The 12,562-nt window shown below is 41.4% G+C and overlaps 1 protein-coding gene across 1 annotated transcript in view; it reads left to right on the top strand.

The window, feature by feature from the left end:
• The window catches only part of dock3 (dedicator of cytokinesis 3), a 721,249-nt gene that overhangs the window by 433,855 nt on the left and 274,832 nt on the right, over nucleotides 1–12,562 (top strand). The window lies entirely within an intron of this gene.

The following is a 12,562-nucleotide window of genomic DNA, read 5'->3' as shown; positions in this document are numbered from 1 at the left end:
TAATTGGGGTAAGGAATATACAGACGTGAAGTGACTTTCCACAAAAAAAGGTAAAGTTATCACGTTATAATCACTCTCACCTCCTATTTATTGATTTAAGGGTGGTTTTAGACATGCTCAATGAAAAAAACATTTTCACAACTTGACTGCAAGATTTTCTGTCGTAGTATCATGGATTGAGGTTAAATTTTCCTACCCATATCGTGTCCAGTAAGTTTTAAGGGATTTAGGAAGCAGGATAAACATGTATGATGTATCACGGGTGCTTAATATGTTCTCCCTTGTCACAAAACTGCAAACTGCATATGGACAAAAATTTTGCATATTTAGTGGATTACCTTCCCTGAATTTACTGATGTAAAAGTCACAGAAGCAAAAATTGTTATTCTGCTGATGGGTGAGTCCCAAACCAGAGGACCTAGCTTAAAAATAAAGGGTAGGCCATTTGGGACAGAGATGAGGAGAAAGTTCTTCACCCAGAGAGTGGCGGGTGTGTGGAATGCTCTGCCCCAGAAGACAGTGGAAGCCCAGTCTCTGGATTCGTTTAAGAAAGAGTTGGATAGAGCTCTCAAGGATAGTGGAATCAAGGGTTATGGAGATAAGGCAGGAACAGGATACTGACTGAGGATGAAAAAAGTGAGGTCTGCAGATGCTGGAGATCAGAGCTGAAAATGTGTTGCTGGTTAAAGCGCAGCAGGTCAGGCAGTATCCAAGGAACAGGAAATTCGATGTTTCGGGCATAACCGAGGATGATTGAGGATGATCAGCCATGATCATAATGAATGGTGGTGCAGGCTGGAAGGGCAGAATGGCCTACTCCTGCACCTATTGTTGATTGTCCATTGTGTTTATTAAAATGTATTAGTGAAAAAGATTTGTGCTCTTACTGTTGCAGTCATGAATCTCTGTACCTGCCCCAAAGTATTGTCCAGACCTTCTCTGTGATTCCATTTGTAGCACTTTTTATAGCACTTTTCATGAACTCAAGATACCTCAAAGTGTTTACAGCAAATATGTAGTTTGAAATGTAATCATAGTTATAGTGTCAGAAATGTGACTGCCAATTTGCACACATGAACCTTGCCCAAATATCAATGCGACAATCACTAGATCATCCATTTCTTAGTTGTTAGATAAGGGAGAAATGTTGGCCATAAGACATGAGCTGCATCACAGCTGTTCTCCACATTAATGCAATGGGATCTTTTATGTCCATGTTAGAAGCAAATGGGCATCTTTGCTTAATATCCCATGTAAAAAATGAAACTCCAGACAGTGCAGAACTAGATGGTGTGCTGAATTATATGCTCAAGTCTCTGGAGTAGCAAGAATCTCAGCAATATTGACCAGTCTTTGGATCCCAAACTCTGTGAAGTAAGCTGACTTTGATTCTGAAACAGATCACTATCCGGGTTCACATTTAAAGAATAATCAAATAAAATAAAAGCATTTTCATAACTTTTAACTGTCCTTAGACCTATTCTTCCCAGTAGATTGGAATAGAGAACCATTGCAGCAGGAGTAGGCTGTTCAGCCCTTGAGCCTACTCCACACTTCTAGATCATGGTTGATTATCTGCCTCAATATCATGTTCCCACCTTATCCCCTTATCTCTTGATGTCATTAAATGCCACTAGAACATTACTTGCCACACTAGGAGCTCGAACATTTTGGACCACTGCTACACCACTGTGAAAGATGCTTACTGCTTCGTCCCTGCCCTCATTTCGGGAATCCGACCACAATGCCATGATTTTTCTTCCGGCTTACAGGCAAAAGCTCAAGCAGGAGACCCCCTCATGGATACAGGCTCAGTGCTGGTCAGAGGAGGTAGAGGATCAACTCCGCTGCTGTCTGGAATAGGCTGATTGGGCCATTTTCAAACAGTTCACAGGTATCTTGGACGAGTACGTCACCACCATCACAGTATGTGGAGGACTGCATAACGAGGAGGTCAATCCAGGTGTTCCCCAGCAGGAAACCATAGATGAATTAGAAATACAGGACCTGCTAAAAACCAGGCGTGAGGCCTTCAGATCAGGAGGCCCATTCAAATGTAAGGAATCCAAGTATGACCTTTGCAGAGCCGTTAAAACAGCCAAGAACCAAAACTGACCCAAACTAGCGACCCAGACAGACACCCGGCAACTATGGCAAGGACTGAATGACATCACAGGTTCTAAAAAGATACAGTGCAGGTTAGCAGACAATGACAAAACCGCCCAAGATCGTCTCAACGCCTTCTATACTCGCTTTGAGCAAAAGTTTGGCAAAGATGTAACACCTATTCCGACAAGTCCTGACGAACCTATCCCAACAGTCACTGCATCAGAGGTCAGACCAGTTTTCCTTCATGTGAATCCAGGAAAGCGATGGGACCAGACAGATTACCAGGCCATGCACTCAGGGCATGCACAGATCAACTGGCAGAGGTCTTCTCTGACATCTTCAACCTCTCCCTGCAACAGACCACTGTCCCTGCCTTTTTCAAGAGGGCTAACATCATCCCTGTGCCTAAGAAGACTCATGCAGCATGTCTCAATGACTATCACCCAGTAGTCCTAACTTTGGTGGCCATGAGATGCTTTGAAAGGCTGGTCATGGCATTAATCAATTCTAGCCTCCCCACTACTCTTGACCCAGTCCAATTTGCTTATCCAACCAACAGATCCACAACAGATGCCCTATCACTTGCCCTTCACTCCTCCCTAGAACATCTTGACACGAAGAATGGCTACGTAAGAATCCTACTTATTTACTGCAGTTCAGGCTTCAACACTATTATCCCCTTGAGATTGATTACTAGTGATCGCAGACTAAGCATCATTCTCTACAACTGGATCTTCAGTTTCTTGACCCACAGGCCACAATCAGCGAAGATTGGGGACAGTATTTCATCCTCACTAACACTCAACACTGGAGCCCACCAGGGGTACAAACTTAGCCCCCTACTGTATTCATTGTATACCCATGACTGCGTTGGCAAATGCCAGACTAATGCCCTTTACAAGTTCACTGATGATATCACCATAGTCGGCTGAATCTCAGATGGCGACAAAACAGACTACAGGGAGGTGGAAGACCTAGAAAAATGGTGTATTGAGAACAACCTAGCTCTCAATACCGGCAAAACCAAGGAACTCATTATTGACTTTAGCAGAATGTTACTCATGCTCCCCTACATATTAACAGCACAGAGGTGGAACGAGTGCAGAGTGTCAAGCTCCTAGGAGTGGTCATCCATAACAAACTTTCTTGGACTCTTCATGTGGACATACTGGATAAAAAGGCCCAACAATGTCTCTTCTTCCTCAGGCAGCTGAGGAAATGTGGCAAATACCCTTGCCAACTTTTATAGTTGCGCCATTGAGAGCATTCTGTCTGGATGTATTACTACCTGATAGGGCAACTGTACCATTCAAGATTGGAGATAGTTACAGAGAGTGGTGAACTTGGCTCAGACAATCACAAAGACCAACCGCCCATCTATAGAATCATCTACCAGGCCCGCTGTCGAGGAAAGGCCACCAGCAATCTCAAAGATCCATCCCACCCTGGCAATGTTTTTCTACAAACTCTACCATCAGGGAGAAGGCGCAGGAGCCTGAACACACGCACCAGCTGGTTTCAGAACAGTGTACACTCTATTGTTGTTAGAATACTGAATGGACTCTCAAATTCTTAACATTCACCTGTACCTGTGTTTTTGTTTTTGCCGCTATTTACTTATTATTTACTTATCCGGGCTACTTAACTCTGTGATTTGCCTGTAATGCTCACAAGTGAAAGCATTTCACTGTGCCTCGGTACATGTGACAATAAATTCAATTCAATTCAAATCTTTCAATCTCTTAAACTTACTTTATATCTGAACTTACACCACCCTCTAAGTGAAGAACTTCCTCCTTATCTCTATCTTAATACAAACAATATCCTCAATTTCTCCTCACAGGATTGGCCCATCATGCAAGAAATCAGACTGATGATCATCTTTGCCCTCCTTCTGTGGCTAGTGTATTCTTCCTGAGGCAAAGAAATCAGAACTGCATACAATTCTGTAGGTGCAGTCTGCTGTACAATTGAAACAGGACTTATTTGCTTACATACTTAAATCTTCTAGTCTTTTCTTTTAAAATTCATTAATTCATGGTGGGGAGATGCCTCATTGCCTCTGCCACAATTTATTACCCATCCCGAGTTGTCCTTGGGAAAGTGGTAGTGAGTTGCCTTCTTGAACAACTGCAGGGCATGCAGTGGACCCATATGTCCTAAAGAAGGAAATTCCAGGATTTTGGCCCAGTGTGCGTGAAGGAATGGTGACATATTTCCAAGTCAGGATGGTGAGTTGCTTAGAAGGTAACTAGAAGGTGATGGTGTTCCTATGTGTCTGTTGCACTTGTCCTTGTAGATGGCAGTGATTATGGGTTTAGAAGGTGCTGTCTAAGGATCTTGGGTGAATTTCTTCAGTGCATCTTGTTGATCGGATGCACTGTTTCTGCTGAGATTGGTGGTGGAAGGAGTGTGTGCTTGTGAATGTGGTGCCAGTTAGTTGGTTGCTTTGGCCAGGATGATGTCAAGCTTCTTGTATATTGTTGGAGCCACACCCATCCAGGCAAGTGAGCATTATTACATTACACTCCTGACTTGTGACTTATAGGTGGTGGACAGGCTTTGGGGAATCAGGAGTTGAGTTACTCGCAGCAGTATTCCTAGCCTGTGACCTTCTCTTGCCACAATAGGTTAGTCTAGTTGAGTTTCTGCTCAATGGTAAGCCCCTCCCAAAACTATTGATATTGGAGATTCAGTGATGGTAACACCATTGAATGACAAGGGGTGATGGTTAGATTGTCTGTTATTGGAGATTGTCATTATCTAGTACTTGTGTGACACGAATGTTGCTTGCCATTTGTAAACCTAAGCCTGGATATTGTCAGGGTCTTGTTGCATTTGAACTTGAACTGTTTTGGTATCCGAGTAGTCTCACATGTTGCTGTACGTTGTGAAATCATCAGCAAGCATCCCCAGTTCTGACCTTATGATGGATATTAATGAAGCACCTGACAATGGTTGAGCCTAGGATACCACACAGAGGAGCTCCTGCAGGGATGTCCTGGAACTAAGATGACTGACTCTAGCTACCACAATCATCTTCCAATGTCTCAGCTATGACTTCAACCAACGGGGAATTTGCCTCTGATTCTCATGGATTCCAGTTTTGCTCGGGCTCCTTGTTGCACACTCGGTCAACTGCAGCCTTGATATTAAGGAATATCGCTCAAACTTCACTTCTGGATTTCAGTTATTTTATCCATGTTTAAATCAGAAGTGCAATGAGGTCAGGAGCTGAGTGGCCCTGGCAAATCCAAACAGGGCACCAATGAGCAAGGTTGTTGCCAGGCAGATATTGCTTATTAGCACTACTGATGACACCTTCCACCATTTTTGAAAATTTGTTCATGGGATATGGGTGTGTCTATCTACACCAATCCTTATTGCCCATACTTAATTGACCAAAGTTAAGAGTCAACTACAATAGTGTGGGTCTGAACACACATATAGGCCAGACCAGGCAAAAATTGGGGTATTTTTTTTCCCTGAAAGGATATCAGTGAACCAGATGGGGTTTTTTCAATAATTGGCAGTGGTTTCATCATCATCATTAGAGTCATAATTCTAGATTTTTATTTAATTCAGTCTTCACCATCTGGCGTGGTAGGATTCGAACCTGAGACTCTGGATTACTAGTCTAGCGATAATACCACTAGAGTCATAGGATATGCAGCACAGAAACAGACCATTCGGTCCAACTCGTCCAAGCTAACCAGTTATCCTAAACTAATCTAGTCTCACTTGTCAGCATTTGTTCCTTATCTCTCTAAACCTTTCCTATTCACGTACTTCTCCAAATGCCTTTTGAATACTATAATTGTACTTGCACCCACCACCACCTCTGGCAGCTCATCCCATAAATGCACCACCCTCTGCTTGATAATGTTGATCCTTATGTCCCTTTTAAATTTTTCCCCTCTGGTCCCTTTTAAAATTTTCCCCTCTGGTCCCTTTTATATCTTTCCGTTCTCACCTTAAACCTATGCCCCTTAGTTTTAGATTTATATATCCTGGTGGAAAGACCTTGATTATTCACCCTATCCATGCCCCTCAAGATTTTATAAACCTCTATAAGGTCATCCCTCAAACTCCGACACTCCAGGAAAAATAGCTCCAGCCTATTCAGTCACTCCCTATAGCTCAAACCCTCCAACCCTGGCAACATTCTTGTAAATATTTTCTGAACCCTTTCAAATTTCACAACATCTTTCCCATAGCAAGGAGACTAGAAATGAATGCAGTATTCCAAAAGGGGCCTAACCAATATCCTGTACAGCTTCAACATGACATCCAAACTCCTTTACTCAATACAAGTAGTCCTCATATAAAGCATGTTTCAGTAGTTCAATTTAGCTATAATATCACTGAAATATTAGGGAATGGTATTTTCAAGAATGCTTACTTCTGTTCACAATAGCATGATTCCAGTGATCGTTTTGTATGCTTCATTCTGCACATGCGCCAAAGTCTCTGCACCGTTCTGCGCGTGCACCAATGTCAGCGCCGAGGTCTCCGCGCTGTACTGCACAAGTATCAATGTCAGTTGCCATGTGAGAGGAACAGTACTGTACATTCAGCAGCTTCATCTCAAGAATTAAACTAATGAATGTTCATTGCTGTCCCTCTGAGACAAAAATATTCTTGTATAATTCCTGTATAAGCCCTGTATAACTCTGCATTACCCATATACAATCTATTCTGCTATAACACAATAGTTCTGTTCACGTGTGATCCTGTGTTATAGGAAAATCACGTAATAGCAGCACTATTTAAACCAATGGGACCAGAATCACATTAGAGTCAATACAGGTAAAGAAAGTTCACGTTCTACAAATAATGGTCTATATTCTTCAATCACATTATAGCCAATTCACGTTGAAGAGACTCACATTATAGCAGATCCAAGTGTACATACCATTTGACTTTCTAATTTGTTCCTGCATATCACACAATCTTCTCCTCTTCATTATGCCTCTCCATTTTTGCAAAAACGTTATACTGACAAGAATGTTAGCAAGAAGGGTCCTGGTGATAAAATTGTGAATGATGAATGCAAAAGGCTATAATACTGGAAGAGAAGCTAGATGTAATAAAGCATTTTGAGCAAAGGGAGAGAACATGTGATAAAGCTTGCTTAACAGGAATGAGGAAGTCTACCTTATGCACCATTAGAGGCAGTGCTGAAAAGATTAAAGCAACCTGTATTACTGGAACAAGTCTGAGCCTCAGCAAATCTGTGAGGTTGTGGCCAAAGGTACTTGAGGAGGTGGAGAGGCTTCTAAGTGGTTGGATAGAAGATCAAACAAAAAAGTGATCTGGGAAAACCTTTCTCACCATAAAAGAGAAAGCCTTATCCACTTATGTAGATCGAAAGAAAAATGCTCAAAATTCTGCAGATGTGCCTGCCTTGAGTGCTGATAGTGGGTGAGATGCTGGTTTTAAGAACCACAATGCATTCCATAATGTAAAGTTAATCAGTGAATCTGCCTTGGCAGACGAGGAGCGTGCGTTGGCATTTCCTCCCGTAGTCCAAGATTTTAAAAGATGTGAACCATCAGAGGAGCTCCCAAACATCAAAGATCATTGTTTGCCCTTGAAAAGCTGCCTAGCTTTGAAGAAGTGGAAAGTGAGGATATTGAAGAGCTGCTTGAGTCCCACTGTGAAGACCTCTCTATAGCTGATCTCCAACAGTTTCTCGCTGAGGGGTACATGGAAGCTGGAGATGAAAAAGATGAAGTCCAGTATATAGCACCACGAGAGTTTTCCACTTTTCTTCTCTCTTCTGTTCTGAGGGAAATTGAGGGGCAGTTGCAGCTTAGAGGACAATAATTATAACGCAGAACACAGCAGGGTAGCAGTTTGTTCAATAAGATATTATCTGGCATCCTATGAACAGCTTCTTCAAGACAGAAGAAAAAGGGCAAAGCAGCAAAACTGGATGTCTTTTTTTTAACCAACCCCCAAGAAACAGTCAGAAGACAATCAACAATAGCCATCCACTTCTGCAGCCACAACTGCTCCTGAAGATGATGATCATGATGACCCCTGTCCTTGCATTAACAATATATTTTCAATATAATGTGTTAAGTTTACTTTTGTCTTGTTTCGTTAATAAATGTGAGTTAAACCTTTATTCAGGCTGTGCTACACTCTATGTTAGGCTTTTGGGTGATTTTTGAGCGATCACGAGTAATATTTTTTGCTGGTCTGCCCCAACCACATTTTTTCCATCAGCTCCATTATTTCTATTAAGTGCGTTTCCCTGAAATGCAACTACTGTGTTGTATGAGAACTACCTGTAAATGCAAATATACCAAACATCATCATTACCTTATCTGCAACTCCACTTTCAAGGAACCATAAACCAGCATCCCAAGGCAGCACTCCCCAGGACCTTACACTTAAATGTATAATTCCTGCCCTGATTTGCCTTACCAAAATGCAGCACCTTACGTTAGGCCAATGCTTTCTCATTTACTTTACTGATGATAGACTGATAGAGCTGTAATTGGCCAGATTAGATTTGTCTTGCATTTTGTGTACAGGACATATCAGGGCAATTTTCCATATTGTCAGTTAGATGCCAATGTTGTAGCTGTACTGAAAAAATGTAGCTACAGGTGGAGCAAGCTCTGGAGGACAAGTCTTCAGTACCATTGTTAGAATATTGTCAGGGCCTTTGCAGTATTAAGTGCATCTAATCATTTCTTGAGATCATGTGAGTGATTCAAATTGGCTGAAGAATAGCATCTGTGATGCTGGGGACAACTGAGGAGGTCGGATGGATCATCATCTGACTGAAGATGGTTGCAAATGCTTCAGCCTTGTCTTTTGCACTGATGTCCTGGGCTCTTTCATTTTTCAAGATGGAGAAATTTGTAGAACCTCCTCCTCCAATGATCTGTTGGTTGTGAGCTTGTTTAGCTCTATCAGCTGCTGCTTGGCACCAAAGTAGTCCTGTTTGGTAACTTCGCCAGGTTGACACCTCATTTTTAGGTATGCATGGAGCTGCTGTTGGAATGCCCCCCTAGACTTCCATTGAACCAGGGTTCAAGTCGAACATACGCCCCTTTACCTACCAAACTACACCTGCATGCTTGGCGGTAACTTATGAACAAGGGAACATAAGTTCCTTGAATATCAACACTTTCTAATTGCTCAACTTCTAAGAAATGCTCTGTATTCTGTTCCTCCTACCAATGTGAATAACTTCACACTTACCCACGTTATATTATATCTAGGAGAAAGTGAGGGCTGCAGATGCTGGAGATCAGAGCTGAAAAATGTGTTGCTGGAAAAGCGCAGCAGGTTAGGCAGCATCCAAGGAGCAGGAAAATCGACATTTCGGGCATAACCCCTTCTTCAACTATGCTCTTGACCACAGATTCAGTCTGTCTAAATGCATCCTCCTCACAGCATACATTCCAACCATGTTCTATGTCATCCAAAAAGTTGGAATTATTACAGCTGTTCCACACTTCCAAATATATAAGTTGTAAACAGCCGTGCCCAAACACTGATCCTTGTGACTCCACTGGTCACAAACTGCCAAACTGAGAATTAGCAATCATTCCCTCTGACTAGTTAACAGGCAAAAAACAATCCTCAGTCCATTCTAGTATATTACTGTCAATTCCATGTAGAGTCAAAGAGTCACAGAGATACGTAGCACTGAAAGAGACCCATCAGTCCAGCTCATCCATACTGACTAGATATCCTAAATAAATCTAGTCCCATTTGCCAGCATTTGGCCCATGTCCCTCTAAATCTTTCCTATTCATATAACCATCTAGATGCTTTTTAAAGATTGTTATTGTACCAACCTCCACCACCTGCTCTGACAGCTCATTCCATACACACATCACTCTCTGAATGATCAAGTTGTCCCTTGGGTCCATTTTAAAACATTCTCCTCTCACCTAAAACCTATACCCCCTAGTTTGGACTCCCCACCCCAGGGAAAAGACCTTGTTTATTTATCCTATCCATGCCCCTCCTGATCTTATAAATCTCTATACAGTCATCTTTCAGCCTCTGATGCTCCAGGGAAAATAGTCCCAGTTTATCAGCCTCTGTCTTCAGCTCAAATCTCCAACCCTGGCAACATCCTTGTAAGTCATTTGTGATCTCTTTCAAGTTTCACAACATCCTTCCTATAGCAAGGAGACCAGAATTGCACGCAATGTTCCAATAGTGGCCGAGCCAATGTCCTGTACAGCCACAACATGACCTCCCAATTCCTATACTCAATGCGCTGACCAATGAAGGCAAGCATACCAAACTTTTCCTTCACTATCCTATCTACCTGCAACTCCACTTTCAAGGAACTGTGAATCTGCACTCCAAGGTCTCTGTTCAGCAACACTCACCAAGACCTTACCATTAGGTGTGTAAGTTCTGCCCTGATTTGCCTTTCCAAAATGCAGCACCTTACATTTATCTGCCACTCCTTGGCCCATTGGCCCACCTGATCAAGATCCTGTTCAACTCTAATGCAACCTTCTTTGCTGTCCACTAGTCTGCCATTTTTGGTGTCACCTGCAAACGTACTAACTATACTTTCTATCTTCATATTCAATCATTTATATAAGTGATGAAAAGCAGTGGACGCAGCACCAATCTTTATGGCACACTGCTGGTCACGGGCCAGTAGTCTGAAAAGCAACCCTCCACCACCACACTCTGTCTTCTTCCTTCGAGCCAGTTCTGTATCCACATAACTAGTTCTTCTTCTGTTCCATTTGATCTAATCTTGCTAACAAGACTACCATGCTGAACTTTGTCAAGCATCTTACTGAAGTCTATATAGATCATGTCCACCACTCTACCCTCATCAATCTTCTTCAAAACACTCAATCAAGTTAGTGAGATATGATTTCCCACGCACAAAGCCATGTTGATTATCCCTAATCAGTCTTCAGTTTTGTTCACCAACCTCCCTTGTGGGTCGTTTTCAATGGTCTTCTGAAAATCCAAATACACCACATCCACTGGTTCCTCCTTACTGACTCTGCTGTAACATCCTCAAAAAGAAACTAAGAGTGTCAAAAATGATTTCCCCTTCATATTGACTCTCCCAATCAGACAATTATTTCCAAAGTCCGGTGGTCACATTCTTATACTGGTGCACAATCCTTTATCTGAAATCCCAAAACCCAAAAAACTCTGAAATCCAAAGTTTTTTCTCGTGAAGTTTTTTTCTCCATAACAAGGTTGTTTGGCATGCAAACAGTTAACCCAACTTCACACCCACTCGACCCACATCACTCAGATATGACGTGGGGGCATGGCCAATCACTGGCAAGCGTCAATTCTGTCTCAGAGCTCGTAGTACTCACAGGAGTACCTGCTGTTCGGTAATTTTTTTTAATTTAACTGTTAAACTGTCACTTATTCTGAAATCCAAGAAATTCTGAATTCCAAAAACCAGCTGGCCCTGAGGGTTTCAGATAAAGGATTGTGTACCTGTATATTCTTATATTTTCCCAACTACTGAAATCAGATTAACAGTTCTGTTGTTCTGTCTCTCTCCTTTTTTAAACATTGGAGTTAAATTTGTAGTCTTCCAAACTGCAAGCATCATTGTAGAATTAATAGCACTTTGAAAGGTGTTCACCAATGCATTCACTATCCCTATATCCATTTCTTTTAGCATTGTTGGGTGAAAATCATTGGGTCCTGAGATTTGCTCATTTTCATTCCCATTAGTTCCTCCAAGACTACTTTTTTGACTAATATTAATTTCTTATAGTCCTTCACACCCCCTGTGCCATTAGGCCTCAACTATTACAGGGATAAATCTATTTCTTGCTCTGAGAATACTGACACAAAACGTTCATTAAGTTTCTCAGCCATTCCTCGATTTCCTATTAGAAATGTTTATGTTTTTGCCTGTACTACATCTGCATTTGGCTTTTAAAATCTTTTTTTTCCATATAAGCCTAAAAAGCTTTTACAATATATTTTTACATTAATTTCTAGTCTGCATCATTTTCTTTACTTTTATTTTATCCTCCTTTGCTGAATTCTAATATTTTTGGAATCCTCGGGTTTATAACTTTCTCTAACAACCTCCTCAGGCTGCTCTGTTCTTCTAATACTATCTTCCTTTGTTATCCACAGCTCCCTTGTTTTTATATTGGATATTTTTACCTTAAACCATGTCTTTTGAAAACCAAACATTAATTATTTTAATCATAGTCATTTCCTATTTACCATCAACATTTTAATGTACTTTTTCCAATCCGCTGCAGTCAACTTCTTTCTCTTACTTTCTTAATTGTCTTTGTTTAGATTTAAGACTCTGGTTTCAGATTAAACTACATATTTTATCAAACTTATTTGAAAATTCTTATTAAACTGTGGTCACCTTTCTATAAAGATACTTCTGCAACAAGTTCATTAATTAGTCGTAGAGTCATATAGCATGAAAACAGACCGTTCTGTCCAATCT

This window comes from Hemiscyllium ocellatum, chromosome 14 (assembly GCF_020745735.1).
Source record: "Hemiscyllium ocellatum isolate sHemOce1 chromosome 14, sHemOce1.pat.X.cur, whole genome shotgun sequence".
In the NCBI taxonomy this organism is placed as follows: Eukaryota; Metazoa; Chordata; class Chondrichthyes; order Orectolobiformes; family Hemiscylliidae; genus Hemiscyllium; species Hemiscyllium ocellatum.
Note: the sequence above shows the minus strand (reverse complement) of the source record. Positions and strands in the feature narration are given on the sequence as shown.